The sequence below is a fragment of the Typopeltis vanoorti genome, chromosome 12, assembly GCF_054136105.1.
Source record: "Typopeltis vanoorti isolate ZY-2024b chromosome 12, IOZ_Tvanoo_1.0, whole genome shotgun sequence".
Lineage (NCBI taxonomy): Eukaryota > Metazoa > Arthropoda > Arachnida > Uropygi > Thelyphonidae > Typopeltis > Typopeltis vanoorti.
In genome coordinates this window covers 124,865,677-124,883,071 of record NC_143560.1, presented here as the reverse complement: position 1 = coordinate 124,883,071, position 17,395 = coordinate 124,865,677, and the positions used below count along the sequence as shown (strand labels likewise).

Here is a 17,395-nt window from a genome sequence, read left to right as displayed (position 1 = left end):
TGTGTCAATCTGTAAATGAATGTAGAGATCTGAACAAGAGTATTTTCCTACAAAAGATCATTCGAGGCGATATCATCTATATAATGAATTCAATCTTAAAGGGGGGGGGGGAATCACTCTAAGTCGCTACCTTACTTTGTTTTACACAAAAGTCGTTTACAACAGTATTTTTTTTTAAATCAGTGATAACTTATAAATTTACTTCTGGAGCGAAAGAAGCCGCTATTTATACAGCACCGAAAGTTCAGTTAATTTATAAGTAGCAAGCATGGAAATGAACCCGAGTCATCAAATTAATGTTTCACGCCTCAGCAGTTCACTTCGTATCAGTAAACAGAAATAATCCCCGATTATTAGATAAAGGCTTATTTGCTTTCAGGTGCAGAAAATGCATCAGAAAACAATTAATCGATATTAAAAATGAGCTGAAAGCAGTTTCGATTTTTTCCAAAACACTAAAAAAATACTGTAGTGAAGTATGAATCACTTCGCATTTCATTAAGATAGATGCTTTGTCATTTTTATTAAAAAAAATTAAAAGCATTTTAAATTAGAAGGGCAATACAGCTTCAATATAATCTCTCTCTAGGAACGAAAATTTTGAGGTTATAACGAACGGTGGTTTGGAAGTGGAGAGATAAGTAGAAGAAACATTTTAAATTCGTGCATAAAAGGAAGTGTATTGAACATATACTTGACACACTGAATGTTAAATGGCACTATGTTACAGCAGTAAGGTAAAAACAAAAATGATATGGATTTAACAAGTTATTTATATAGGCATTTTATCAAGTCGTTAAGAGAAATCTCCGCTTTAAAAGAGGGGGGGGGATTAAAACGTTAATGAATGCAGACCACACGAAAGCATGTTGTAGGGTGGACAATCAGTTCAGCCATTACTTCATCCATTTTATCCAACACAGGAGCTTCTGAATAAAACACATGCTGAACCATTACTCCTTTGATGTTATATTACTACACTATAATGCTTCTTTAAAAATCGGCACACGTATGATACTGCAAATCTCAATTCTAAACTCCACTTCTGGAGTGGAGTGGAGAATTTCAAAGTATCAATTTCCTACTTCTTTTACCACCTGTTTCAACTATATTTAGTTCGATGTAAATTCGATTACTGTGGAAAGGTCTATTCTATAACAGAATTATCTGATGCTTACCATCATACAAAAACTCCTGAATAAAAATCAGTGTACCTTCATCATCCAAAACTATTAAGTATCACCAGTTCTAAATTACCTATTTAACTTATCAAGTTAGCCAAGCCATCGAGACATATATAATATAAGAAAGCAACTGTATGTGCACGTGCGCGCGTAAGATAATCTGTAAAATTGAGGAAAAGGCTATTACTAGATAAACCGCCATAATCTCTTTCTATCTATGCCAAAACTGTGGAAAGGTCTATTCTATAACAGAATTATCTGATGCTTACCATCATACAAAAACTCCCGAATAAAAATCAGTGTACCTTCATAAATGAAACATCCACAATGTATGCATTAATAAACTACTATAATATAGTTTTCATTCCTTGATAAATCACTCATCTGGGTATCAAAAAAGGCATTTGATGCTACTGATATGGATGTTATATATTACACGCTATACTGCTGTAGCTTTAGAGGCTCCACTGTGGTTAGTTTAATTCTTAATTGAAAAACAGAAAAGGAAACAACAAATAAAAAATTTTAAATGCCTTAGCAGTTCCCTACTACACTTGCATCAGGATTGACAAGGATCAACACTAGGCCCACTTTTACACGAATGACTGATTTATTCATGCGTATAAATGAGAGCCGATTGGTTAGCGCATCCGCTCTCTGCTCAACAGGCTGTGGATTCCAATTCTGCTTTGGGCATGGAAGTTTGGGATTCTTTAGGTGGAAGATGAATTTCATCCTTCCTCTTATCCAAGGCTTGAAGTGGCTTGGAAAAGTTTCATGTTTGGTCTCTAGAGGAGGGTTTCAGACAATACAAAAAATAATGCAATATATATATATATATATATATATATATAAATTAAAACAGCAAAATCCCTGTCTACCCACGGTACTAATGTACTATAGATTTGCAAAAACCTTTCGTGGGCGGGAGCCATAAATTGCATATCATATATGCTTCACAATCTGTTTATTGTTTTAGATAAATCTAATGCAACTTTCTACCGCTCGCAGTCTTATTAACAAAGATCTAATACTGAACAGCGAAATGACTTTCTCTGAATGATACTTCACTACGTTTAATAAACAGCGCGCACACACACAACTGATGGCTATAACATGGATATCGGGATTATCCAAACTCCCATCACCAAGGTTATCATTAAAATAACGACTTATTTGTTTCAATGTCGAACTAACGTGAAAACAAACTTAAAATGTCTGCCAATTTTTTTTAAGTGACTTCCACCCACAGAAGGTTGTAAATCTATTTAACCTTAGTATCACTATGGTGGGTTTTACTTTTATCTTTATTTCACATAATTCGGAAACCCTGCTCTAGAGACCGAACATGCAACTTTTTCAAGCCGTTTTAAACCTCGAATAAGCAGCAAAGGTGGTCGCACAGCAGGAGATGAAATTCATCTCTTACCAAAAGACATTCAAACATCTATGTCCCCAGCGGAATCGAACCTGCATCATGTTGGTTGTAGAGAAGGATACACTATCCACAGTCAAGTGGACTGGCAATATTATACTAATATTGTATTTACCGTAGAATATTAATAAAATTGAAAAATTCAGGATTTTTATACTATAATTTATACGATCATTTCGTATGGTGCATTTATTATTACGTGACACCTCCAAGAGTCCAAAGACTCATCGAGGGAGGCACCAACTCCACAACTCTCCGCCTCTACCAGATACAGCGAATCCCATCATCTACACCAACGCATCTACTTCCCATCACCACTAGTATTTTCATAGACAATCGCAAACATCCATGCTCACGGCGGGATTCGAACCAGCAGCCTTTTGGTTGCAGAGATGATACGTTAAAGACCAACCAGGCTGGCAAATATTTAATGCCAGCAGCACCCAGGGTTCCTGTGTGATTTACCCTCCCAAGTACTAAATGGGCTCAGGTTTGCTTAACTTCAGTGATCAGACGAGAACTGGTGCTTTCAAGCCGATCTGGCCGCTGACAGAAACACCTTAACACCACAGCATCCTAAATCTGCAAACAAAATTTCTCCAAATTCTTCCTGGTGTCAAATTAAGTTGTAAACTGCTAGACTTGGTTCTATTTACTATCCGCAAATCTACAGATACGCAATGCCTTATGCTTCATATATAAAATATTAAATAACCCTTCCGATAAACTGTCTTAATGAATTAATCATTAGAAATATACTCAATCTACAATACAATTAAGAAGAGATGCACTTCTTGCTGTTTAACGAGTACGTACCATACACCTCACTATAATAGAGTGTAGCTTGTTCTCTCTGTCACGAAAACTGCACACAGCATCTGCTCTTTTAAAAGCAATAAAAAAAACTAACACCTACTATAGATATTTAATCTCTTTCGATAATGTAGTTGCATCAATAATTATATAGCTTATTTCTGAAACAATATTCTCTAGAACAGTGGTGTTTAATCTTTTCCTGTACAGGGGCATATACAAAAATTGATTTGCTTTGTGGACCACGCCGAGTGATTGGAGAAAAATTAGTACGTTACATTTTCCATATCTTGTTATACGTAAAAGGAGGTTTCTACTTTCATGTTGCGGGATTTTTAGGCTATATAAAAAAATGGGAAATTCCCAACGTTTTTATGTGCAAGAAATCTATGAGTAATTTTTTTAAATTTTATTAAATTATAAAAATTACTTCTTTTTTAAATACCTTACTTTGGCTTTTAAATGCTCACTTTAGAAAATTTAAACGGAAAAGGATCACTGCTTTTTCAGTATTAAGATAATACTCCTTGATTAATTAATTAATTGATGTGGTAAGGAGACTTGCGCTCACCAATGAGCACAAGAGATGTCATCAGTAGCTTAGCTACTGGTAAGGCCTCTCCCCTCCCCCCCTCTAATTGGACAATTCAAGAGGTAAGTGCCAGAGTAAAAGAGAGACCCGAGTTCTTCAGATTGGGGGCATGGCATAAAGCTGGTTACCTTAGCAGTAAAAATCTAACTCAGATGCTTCACGTGGAAATTAAGAAAAATACAATGAATTACGACCAGGAAAGGATAAAAGGTAAGCAATTAAGAATTTCGGCCATGGAATGTAGGAAGTATAACAGCAAATGAACTAGAATCAGTAAAACAACCAAAATATTAATATAGTCGTTACAACAGAAATAAAATGAAATTAAATGAAATGGAGTAGACCAATATATCATTGCTACAAGTGAAAAGATTTTTTTAATTAATAATAAATGGAAAACTAATAGAATACCGAAATAGAATTTTGTAATGATAGAATTATAACAGTTAAATTAAAAACAAATAGAAGCTACTCGAAAGTTACAGGAGTCTATACCTCTGAAAAAGATAAAGATTCTTAACAGTTTCATGAAGCATTGCAAAAACAGTTAAATAAATGCAATAGAAAGTGACTATATATTAACAGCGGAGCCCTTAATGCTACAGTTGGAAATAATTCAATCCCAAATGTTTTAGGTAATTTGCATAAATAATAATAGTTGAGAACGATTTATCTTTTGCATTTTCAACCATTTTAAAATACTTTTTTACTAATATGGAAAAAATAATATAAATAAATATACTTAAAATGGTAGTGGAAGATCTACCATCTTCATGATGAGTAATGAATATATATCATTACTCATCATGAAGTAGTTTTATGTGCAAGAGATGTAGATGTTTACAGATGAAATTAATCCTTTCAGACCATTATTTAATAATTTATAAAACAATACTAACAAAATGGAGAAAATGAGTAAACAAGAAAAACAAGAAATAGAACAAGTATATCGATTGCAAGAAGAAAGCATTAGAATATTATATCAATCAAATTCACAGATTACCTAAAAGAAGCCAAATCAATGAAGATATAGAAAAAGAATGGAAAACTTTAATGAAGATTATTCATAATGCAGCCTATGAAGTACTTGGGGAAAAATAAAATATTAAAAAGGAAAACATTAAAATTGTGGTGGGAGAAATATAGAAAATGCAATAAAAAAAAAGAATTAGCATACAAATCATATCTTCAAAAACAAAGTAAAAGAAAAAAGATTCATTAATAAAATAGAAGATATACAATGAAGACTAGACATATCCTACAAAATATTAAAGAAATAATGAAGTCAGATACATAGTGTACAACATAATACAAGAGAAACAATGGATAGAATATTATAAGAATTTACCCAATTTATTAATAGAAAATAACAATTAAGAAATCAGTACTGATATAGAACCAATTACATCGGAAAAATTAAAAGCAGCAATAAATGTCTTAAAAAACAGAAAAACTGGATTAGGTGGCATAAATACAGAGTTTTGGAAGTATTGTGGAGAATTTACATCAAACTTAATAAACAACTGTTGGTGGAAAAGTGAAGCTCCATCAGATTGGTCAAAAGCTAAGATTTTATCCAGCTAGGAGATTGATAAGTTCATTAAATACAGGTTACAAAATGTAGAGTAAACTTTTGAGTAGAAGACTTATTGATGAAATATTGCAAAAATTTACTCTCAGAAACAAGAACAGTGCAAGATTTGTTGCGCCTTTGGAAAATTCTCAGCTACGTTTTTTTGTTTTGTTTTTTTCTTTTAAGTGTGACAACTTCATTAATAAGATAAGCAGAATGATAAACTAAAACTGAAACTATTCGAAAATTTTAATAAATACAAAAAATAACATTTAACGAAGAAAACCTAACATTCAATGGATGGCAGAAGTCGGATATTTTAAAATAATTGTTCAAAATTCGGTTGAAACTGTGACGCCAATTATCAATATGGAAGGAAGGTATTCCTCAGAATTCACGACATGTGGCTTTGTAACTTCAACACTCACATACCGTATTTACTCGAATATAACTCACACCCATGGTTTTACTTTACGAAAAACAGAAATTAAATAGTTTTGCATTTACCTCACACACGAAAAAAAAATCAACACGTTCACGTCGGGTGATAGCAACTAGCTCCCCGCGGTAAAGGACACTCTCTCCACTCTACACTGCAGACGCAAGGAAAAACAAGTAATTTTATTGTATCACTGAATTAAGTACAGAGACATTTCAATCTGTGCAATTATTTCTAATCAAATAGTGCAATTAGAGATAACTGGGATAAAATCGACACTAACTATGAATCACATGTCCCCTCCCACAGAAACTAAGCTGTATAGACTCAAGCAAAACCATATGTTGTATCACTAAATACAGCATCTAACTAAAATCTATTGTCCAAATATTTGTCCAAATTTTTAATTACATGAAATAAGTGTTTGTTCGATTGCATTTGAAATTTTCGATGTCATTAAGATAGACTGCAAAGGCTAACTTCAAATAAAAGTCTACCCGCGAATTGAAACTAACATGCCGTTTAATGTGTGTGTGAGCACTAGCCATTCCGACGCTGAAGTGTCACACAAACAAGCATCAATAAAGTTCAACCGAAGGGTTGAAACTTTGTGTCAGCTGAGCCTACCCACACGACGCAGAAGCGTTATTCAAACAGCAATGAAAAGTCCTGTCAGAATGATAAACGGGCGAAACACCACTCCGACGTGAACGTGTTAAAACTAAGAAATATATAGAATATTATGGCAATTTCAAATATTTTGGAATCCGATTGAAGAGAATCAGCATTTCAACTCAACAATTGTCGGCTGGCCTTTGTCGTTGAGTCTCGCTATCTTTTGTTAATACCACACTGGTCATATGTATAGAGATGGAAGCAACCATAGAGGAAATATGGGAGTGAGAATACTGACTTCTACCTCGATCTTGGATTGCGCGGGATGGAATAAGAGACCATCATTAGAACTGCAGTGCAACTGGATTTTGAGAGCTTGGTACATGATTTCGCAGAAAATAATTAACTTAATTACGGAAGCATTGTCGCTAAAAGATTCAAATATATCGCGTGATAAAGGTGAGCGGCCGATTTCGTAAATAACGTTCAAGATTAAAATTTAAATGCATTCATTTTATAAATAATGTGGGCAATTATAATTGCTCACATTCTTCTGATAGAATGAATCCCTGCAATAAAATTCTGTAATAAAATATATAATTTTATGTAGATTATGTTTTTAAGAAAATAGCAATTCTGTAATATTATTATTTATGCCAATAAGTTCATGTAACTATACGTGGAACTAGAAAGGTAATAAAAAAAAGTTAATCGGACATTTCGGGTGAATGTAGCTATATAATCACCCCCCCCCCCAAAAAAAAACAGTAGTTATAGCGTAATAATCTCTAATATCGTATATTTTGTGAGTTATGATAATCCTCAATTTTAAAGCAGAAATCCCTATGGAAATATTACATCATCAGTTTGATTGACGTCCTGTTTCTCTGATCGTTTTCGAGTTCACGACTTTATAAGTCAAGTGTCAATACAAAAGGCATCAAGTTGACAAAACGAGCTAAATAGTTATTTATTACTGAAGAAAGTTCAATAAAAGGTTTATTATTATTATTTATATAAACGACCATAAAATAGGTCAAATATAGAGTAAGGATAAATGTTTTGCGGTTTTAGAGAAAACGACAAAGAATTCGCTCTTTTTTTTTTTTTTTTTTTTTTAACTATAATTGCAACAGAATACAAAACTAGCTAATTGAATCTGAAATTATTCCTGGCAAACTTGTACGTAAAGAATTAAACAGTACACACGAATCTTAAATTCAACCCAAGAAGGGTATTAAGTGTATAAAGGTTACCTCCGACAGCCGAGGTGCAACCAAAAAGTACGTGCGTCTTGTATCAAGTGATTTGCGGCGTCGCAGGAAAGATGTTATTAACTGTTTGTCGTTATTTTTAACTTTTTTTTTTTTTTTTTGATCTTGCCTACTAGCTTTTCTAGACCTCTGTGGTGTTTTCGTATCCGAAGGGTGACATGTTGATTTTGCTAGTTAAAAAGGTCAGGCTGACTTTCGAAGGCCGCAGACCAAAGATGTTTGGTAGTATACTGCTTCTTGCTACCAGCATTTGTGGCATAGCGTGGATACTTTCGTAGCGTTGCTTTTATTTACTCTGGTTTCTGCTAACATTTTTCTTTCAATAAATGAATTTTACTAATGTTTTTCCCCCTTTTATATATGGATTATCACTAGTAGCATTTGCTTTGAAGCATGTTTAATATTTTTTTTTGTTTGTAGTGTTATTGTATTATGTCAAATTTTTAAAATAAATTTTTTTAAATTATTATTGTGTTTTATATATCATTTGTTCTGTGGATTTTTATTATTTTTATTTAAGCTTAATATTATGCAGTAAGTGGTTGATGACCCCAATAGAAGTGATGAAAGAACACACAACGGTTCTATCACATTGTTGATTTCTCAGTTATCGGAGATAAAGTTTAAGTTCCGTAATGGTACCTTGAAAACATCACCTCACTATTAGGGAATAACATCAATAACTTAAACAGTAATGTTCCTATGTCCACGTGATAAATTATTACACGTCCATAATTACCTCGTAAAATAAATATTCATTAAAAACTGCATCAGCATACTATCAAAAACTCACGATACCAAGAATAATTTCTTGGGAATAATAGAGTATAATGTTTTCTGAACAGGCATATCTTCATGTTCTTAGAAAGGGGTAGCATAAACCAACTGCACTTCAACACAGGTACTCCTCTGCTACACACTAACCGAAAATAATACAATTATCATGGATGGATGCTTTTGTCACATCGAGATGAGCGAGTAAAGTGCTGTATTCATAAACAAATTTTTAACATCAAAAGCATCCTCCTGCCATGGCGCACGTATTTTGGGATTCAAGTTGCAAGTATTAAAACGAAGACCTTTCAGGGATAGAAGTACGAGTATTTGGCAGTTTTCTGTGAGTGGAGGGAGAGGGGGCGAAACCCGAAATATGTCGAATTAAAAAATATATATTACACATTTCAAATCACATCCCACTTAAGGCTATCCGAACCGAAACAATCTATTTGTTTGATGTGAAAGGAGTTTAATAAATAATAATAATAAAATATCACGAATACCCAAACATTGAGCCTACCATCAAATCATGGATGTTTTCAGATGAAAATGGTATTGTAAAAAATAAATAAACTGAACTGAATTACGTAATCATTAATTAGCTTCTATTAAAGAAAGTCATGTCGGTATCGCAATCAATCATTGATAAATTGTGTATATAAAACGAGTGTTTTTTCCCCTGCAATGGAAATAAAATTATTTTTTGAGCGAATTTCTTAGCCATAACCCTTTCCTAGTTAAAACGAGGAGTGTTCTTTAAAGCTGGTATTATCCAAAACCTCATGACATGCAGTTCTATGTAGAATGAGAAATCTTTAGTATTCGGTATGAAAAGGACACTAGAATAACATAAAATCATCGGATAATTTACAAATTGCGAAAAAATCAAATTATATGCTGGAACATGAAAATACCGAAAACATTCAATGCATAAGAAATCTTAGCCATTATACTATTAAAATGAACGATTTTCATCAAATAAACACTACTCAAAAATGTTATTTCTTTGCTATCTCTTATTTACGAACGATAAAACTGCAATAACGGCTTTTTTTTTTATTTTGAATTGAAATGAAACTGGCCTCTTTTGGAAAAGAAATTAAATATATCGAAAATCAAATTCCGAGTAATCTCAACTGCTGAAAGTCGGCTATTATGCCATACACACAATTAAGATCGATCATTAAAATTTGACTTTTAATGCGGATTAACTGCCACAACGCGTAAACACTATTTTAGAACTTAGTGTTTACGCGTAAACACTAAGTTCTAAAATAACTTTCTCAAAACAAAAAATGCATCGATGCCTATGAATTATGAGGTGACAACAAGCAAAAGATCACAGACCGAAAGGAGAAAGAAAGGGGAAGGCAGTAATACGAGTTTAGATGTATATGTGATATTTAAAAACATTAAGAAACGGGGAGAGATAGGCCATTTATCACAGATCTCGTATAAGAAGTATTTAACATTCAGAGAGAAAGGAGTACTGGTAGCTCGAAGTGGCCTCGCAAGAAGTTTAAAGGATTTTCAGATGAAGCATAAGAAGAGCTGATTTAAGGCAGAATGAATGGAACAACTTTGGAGACAGTAAAACTTTGTGTGCGTCATCTTCACACGCCCGCAGTTTAATTCGCTTCCGTTAAGATTCTATTCAAGGTGTTCGTCTGATTTACTCATCTTTTACTGAAAAGAAAAAAAAAGCTTGTATCATCAAAATAAACGAGAAACGTTTGCTGATAATCTCGATAACATGAATATTTCCTCGAGTGAGAATTTTGTAAGAATTACTGCAGTATAATTATGTTAAAAGCACATGTAAAACCGATTAAATTAGCCATATAGTGATCACTGCATTTTTGTGTTTAATTTCATCAGTGATGAAAACAATTTTTCTTTAAGAAAAATTTAAAGAACTGCTGGAAGAATCTAAGCTTTGAGTAATGTGCATGGACATTTCCTTGATCTGATTTCTGCCACAATGTTATTCTTTAATTCCTTACCATACTGAACAGCGAGTTCAGTATGGTAAGGAATTAAAGAATAACATTTAGTAATAACTTAATAAAAGTTAACTGTGTGTACACAGTTATTACTGTTCAAAAATTCATTAAGTAATATTTCATGAGCAGAGAAAAAAAAACGCGAATGAACTACTTACGTGAATTATTAAAGATGTATACTGATAAAATATAAAGAAAAACGAATAAAAGTGATAACGGCGATTATTCAAAATCAAAAAGCACACATATTGATAGGTCACAGTTTACTAGAGATGCTTAATGCTTGAATCAATTATTAAGTGAAGGAAGTTTAGCTTGTGTCTTTTCATTTCAAATTGAGGTTCAAACACCAAAAGAATTAAGAAAAGGGAAAGAAGTCAGCGAGTATCATTCTTATCACAAAAGGCAGTAAAAAAAAATTTCAGTTTTTTTTTGTAAAATTAAGCAATTGCATTTTTAAACTGAAAATTATTTAAGCACAATAAGCGTTGGTCGGACATTCGTTTAATATTTTATCGACACAATAAATAAAACAGGACGACGGTTCAAGAATATTTTTAAATCGAAATGTGGCTGATGAAGTCGAAACAGCTGTACTTTGTACTAACAGATCAGAGTAGTTTTACTTGACTGGCTTACAGTGTTGTATTCAGAGTTCACACGGTTGTTTTGGGTAATGTTTACTTGGAGAGATTTCTTTGTATTTAAAAAAAAAATCCCTAAAATTTCAAATAAGTCAGGAAAACAATACATAAAAGAAATAAATCTATGTGTGTGCGTTTTGCAAGTATTTCACAGGTAAAAAACATGCGAAGCATTCTGTGAAGAAGACAAGACATGTGTAATGTCCTTCCCCCCCCTTCAGGCTTCAACGATTTCAGTCTATCTAGCATCTGTTAAACTGAAATGATTAAGTCATCAAAACAGATACGCAATGCTGAATATCATCCGGAAAAGTAAGCCGGCAGTACAATAGAGGGGACGGGAATACAGATTATGGAGCACCTTTAGATACTTTTGATTCTTAAAAAACTATGGCGCTTTGGATTCCTCGCCTCAATAGAAACTGTAAGCATCCTATTATTTTCATATCAAGAAGCAAAACTTTTATGATGCATTTTTTTTTATATTTACATGTAATTATAAATCGAGGTTGAACATGATTCTCCCCGTATTGTATTAAATAAAGTTGCCTACATATGCACAAAATCCGTAACTTACTTAACAGTTAAGATTGAAATGGAAAAAAAAAAGCTGCAGTACATACTTTATCTTTTCGATATTAGGAACAAACGATATAAACAAATCATAATTTGGCAATATCACTTTGTTCCTAATTTATACTTAAAGAAACCAATCTTGGTTTTTTTTATTAGTATTATTATTAAGAGACACCTCCAGGTAGTCAGACACATCGAGGGAGGCCACATACTACACACACACACACCAGCTTGAATTCATTCACACTGCTTGCACTCAGAACATCCAATGGCAATCCATTCCAATCACGCACCACCCTATGAGAGAAAAATCTACCCCTCACCCCATCTTAGCGGCCTTCATTCTCAGCTTCCAAGAATGCCATCTCGTCCTTTCCCCACCCCCCATAAATTGAAAAATTTCATCAATTGAAATCTTGTATGACCCTTGCAGAAGTTTGTAAGTCTCAATCATCTCTCCCCTTTCTCCTGTCTGCAGTCTACAGATTATCAATCTGTCTTCATACTCAGTATTCCAGAATCTTAATATCATTTTAACACTCTCCTTTGTACTCTCTCCAATATATCAAAATCACAACGGAAACCAGACCTGCGTAGAACAGTCCAAGTGAGGTCTTATCAAGGCCTTGTAAAGAGGCAAAATAACTTATCTTTACATGTGAACGTTCGTTTCAGAATTGCAATTATCTTTTGAGTTGTATTTGCAATCTTTGCCACATGACCCTGAACTTCAACTTACTATCTATTAACACCTCAAGATCCCTAGCCTCATCAGTTTCTTCTAGCCTAATCCCACCAATATAATAAGATATTGGATATTTAATCAATAACTTTGCATTTACTGACATTGAACTGACACCCATTTTCCCATGCCCACAATTCCAGCCTATTCAAATCATTCTGCAAGTACTGCATATCAGCAGTATTCCTGGTTACCCTACCTATCTTTTGCATCATCAGCAAATAGCTGCATGTCTCTTGTCAAATCCTTCCAAATATCATTATTGTACAGATTTAATAACAGTGGACCAAGCACTGATTCTTGTGGCACACCACTAGTTATCTTAAATCTTGTAGATTCACATCCCCGTATACCACGTTTTGATATCTGTCAGTCAGAATATCTATGCTAATATTTTGTAACCTACACCCATTATCTACAATTTATGCAGCAGTCTGCCGTACTGTATTCTGTACAAAGCCTTAAATCGGAACGTGTCATGATGTATCCATTCCCCTTGTCTAGTTCAATGGTAGAATGTGAGCAAGTTGCTAAAACATGACCTTCCCTTGTTAAACCCACGTTGTTCATTGCAAAGTAGAGATTCGCTGTCAACTAATTTCTGAATGCGAGCCCAAACCAATTTTTCCAAAATGTTCACCACTCCTGAGATGCTAATCGGTCGATAGTTGGATACATCGATCTTTGCACCACCCTTGTGCAATGGAATTGCCATACATTCCCTCCATTCCTGCGGAACTTTCCGTGTTCTGAGGCTCATTAAACAGCGTGGTCAAAGGAATGGTCAGTTCTGCTGAACACTCTTTTAGCACACGTGCTGATATCCCATCAGTTCCTATTGCTGAATTCTTATTCAATTTCTGCAACAGCTCTAATACCTCGACCTCACACACCTGCGTTTCTTCATCTAGTGAGGAGTTAACAGTGAGCTCAATTTTGCGTTCACCAGGTTGATAGCTTTTAACGAAATGGGCACTCATTAACTGAACAACCTCATCTGCATCTGTAACCCCCATACCATCTGGATTTAGAAGAGTTATTCTTTCATATTCATTCTTTCTTTAACTTGGGGCATATCGATAGAATTTTTGTTTGTTGTCTTTATCACGCAGAGCCAGTTTCTTTTCATACTCAGACTTTGCTTTCCGTACAACAGTTGCGACTATTCTAGCCTGCTGCTTATAACGTTCACAACGAACGTCATCCTTATTACACGTCGATTTAACTCCTACCGTATTTATTCTTCGAATTCTCGGAACACATTCTGATATCGCATCATTCAGGTGTTGTTTAAATGCTTCCCATGCACTGTCGATATTCTTTCTATACAGCAACCGATCCCATTCCACTGAACTCAGTATACTCCTCAGTTGGTCATAATTTCCTGCTTTGTAGTTCAGCATTAACCTTTTCTGAATGGAATGTTCATAAACTTAAGTCACTTCCCAAGTACCGCATGATCACAGTTACCAACCGGAGGCAGAATAATTACGTCTTTAACTGAAACGCCCTCTGACACCATAATCAAATCTAACTTTTTGCGCTCGAGTTCCTTTTGTCACATGCTGCTTGAAAAAGGTTGTCCTGTAACAGCTCAATAAATGCATTTTCATTCTTCTCATGAGATCCTACTGCTACCCAATCAATATTTGGATAATTAAATTCTCCCATTATGATTACTCTTTTCGCGCTCATCTTTTCTATTTGGTGATGCATTTCGTCATCACTAGCAACCGATCCACCAGGTCTGTAACAACACCCCACTATGTAATTTGTCTTGATAGATTCCACTTCACACCAGATGGCTTCAAACACACTGCCACATGAAGTATTGTTAGTAGTATTACTACAATCATAGGTCTCAACTCTAACTGGATTCAAGTCATCCGATATCATTAGCAGCACGCCCACTCCTCTCCTCTCTATTATTCCTAAAAATATTGTACCCATGACACTCGATACCAGTTAGTAGGTCTGATTCTGATGCCAGGTCTCACTAATTCCTACAAACGAGGTCGCAACATAATGACTAAGGCAACAAACTCTACCCCTTTGTTTCTGATACTCTTAGCATTCGTGTACAGACACAATAATCTACCTGTTCTTTTGTATTGTCATTTCTGCATTCTGCCTGACACAGTTGGACAACTTGCAGATCTCTATTATTCTCTAATGCCTTGCACATGTAGACATCTTTGCACACATATGATGGGTCCGAACCTTATGAACACAAACCCGAAATCGTTCTCTCCTTGTCAACATTTCCATGACAAAGCCCATTCACGTGTTAAGTCTCATACCAGTTATTAGTTATTCTATAATTCTGATACCAATCGCATTCAGGTATAGGCCATCCCTCTTATATAAATCCAATCTTCCCTCAAACTCACTCCTCACATTCATACCTTCTACACGGCCTACGCATCGAATCGTTTGTCATCATAGCCCTTCGTCTTAATTCATTTTTATCATAGCTAGGTAAAATACTAACGATTTTCACTTTCTCACTCTCGCCTCTTCCAACACCCTTTCATGTCCTCTCTCATACTGAACTTGTCGCCAGTTAAACTGTTCGTACCTACTACAACTACGATTTCGTTTACTTTTCTGTTTTTGAATTACTTGCGTTATATTCTTAATTTTCGCTCCAGGAAAACTCGATGTTATAACTTGCTCATCTATAGCATGTTTTATTATAGAGCAGGGGTTCCCAACTTTTTCGTTTCCTAGAGCACATTCTAAAATACCGATAGGGCGACGGGCACCATCTATTTTTTCAAGCAAATTTTTTGAATTCTTTTGTTAAATAAATACATACAAACTTTACATTATAATCAAATGTTTTATTACTTAAAAGTTTACATTATATAAAAATTTAAATATATATATATATATATATATATATATATATATATATATATATATGTAAGTTAGTGTGATCTTTGACATTGCATTTCATTGGCCAGTGCTTCATAATTAGGAGAATATGTATTCCAGTTCTTAAACTAGAATAAACTTCGTATGCACGTCTACTTTACATTGCATGCGTTTAATACTCGTCATGTGTCATTAACGCATGCGTCTTATAGCATGCCATGAATTGTTGCGTGATTATTTGAAACTATACGGCACACAGTTGAACATCGGCGAGCACACACAAATTGGTCGACGGGAGCCATAGTGCCCGCGGGCATAGGGTTAGGAACCCCTGTTATAGTCACCATACGAAATAACTATTATTTTTACTAACAACGTCACTTACCTGATTTCCCTTATTTTCCCGACTTAGCTGTTTCCTTGCTTTTTCTTTTTCTTGCATTACATTTCTTGCCCTTTTTTGGCGCCATTTCAAAACGTATACTAAATATTGTAATATCTAATAAAAATATGTGATAAATATTAAATACAGTAAAATCCACACTAGCATATTACAAAACACCAATTTTCTAAGGGAAAACAATAAAAACAGACAAAATCACCAATTTCACAGGAGCACCAAATTCGCCAACCTACCACAATGGTTTCAATGTATTATTTTCCAAACAAATGCATTTGCACACTGACAGCAAAAGAGACAACATATCGATAAAAAGGAATCACAGCAAACTATTACCTATATGCTTTAAATATCAATAGCTGGGTTGCTGATTTTTAATAGTGATAAAACAGTATTAAGGTAGTTATTCTGAGTCAGTCGATGCGTCAGTCAAATTAAAGCAAATTACTACTTTATACAGTACATGTTGAAAACGGAAACAGCAGTAGAGGCTTCTTCTTTAAGCACTACGTTTAAAGATGAAAGCTCTTGTTTATGGCTAAATTACAGTCCTTGGCAATGTTGCCCAAGAAGTGGCAAAGTGTGTATGAATACGACTGGTAGAGGAAGACAAACACAAACGGTATTTTTCAATTCAGTTCACACCTCCAATCAAGGTGGTAGCTTCACACCGAAAGATAAAAATGACACTGATTATGTTAATATTCAACCGTTTTTAGACTTTTAAAGAATGTTTAAGATTTTTCATCAATCTGAATCAAGGGTTCCCAGTCGCTGGGGTGCGACACAACATCAAGAAGACAGTAAGAACTAAGCTACTGTTACATTTTATTTTAATCAAAGTTCATAAATAAATTTAATTTCTTTACTTACTTGAATATTAACTTTTACTTAAACATTTACTTACTTCAGTATCCTTTACTTAAATACTTGTAGTACAGAGGGCACTGGGGAAAGAAGTAAATTTCTTGGAATTCGTCGAAAATATTTTCGGCAAATTTACGGAGCACCGAGATGACCCAAAATTGGGAATCATTCTTCTAAATTTACCCTCCTCCCACAGAGTTCTAGAAAAGTGGTTTTTAAACTGTGGGTCGCGAAAAAAAATTATAGGAATCGCAGCAAACATTAATAACTATTTAATTTACTCACGTTTATCATAGACCTATTTGAAATTATTATATTCTACAAGCTTAGATCCTACCTTTTCTTATTTTTATCTGCATATTTAAAGTAAACTTTAAAAACTGAATTCTATAACATTAAATACAACTGTGTGTATTTTTCCAAATAATATGTTCATGATTTCTATTTCTCATTTGATTAATAACTGTTCAACAACTGACACTATAGTGCAAAAAACGTAACTTAACCAGTACTGCCAGGAATCAATAATAATTTCGTCTTATGGAAAGGGGTTGCAGATTAAAAAAAAAAAAAAAGACTTGTGT

General features: G+C 34.1%; 1 pseudogene; it reads right to left on the bottom strand.

Annotated features, from left to right (window-relative positions):
* Positions 1 to 3,050: 3,050 nt before the first annotated feature.
* Positions 3,051 to 3,170, bottom strand: LOC150101208 (5S ribosomal RNA; annotated as a pseudogene).
* Between the last annotated feature and the right edge of the window lie 14,225 nt (positions 3,171 to 17,395).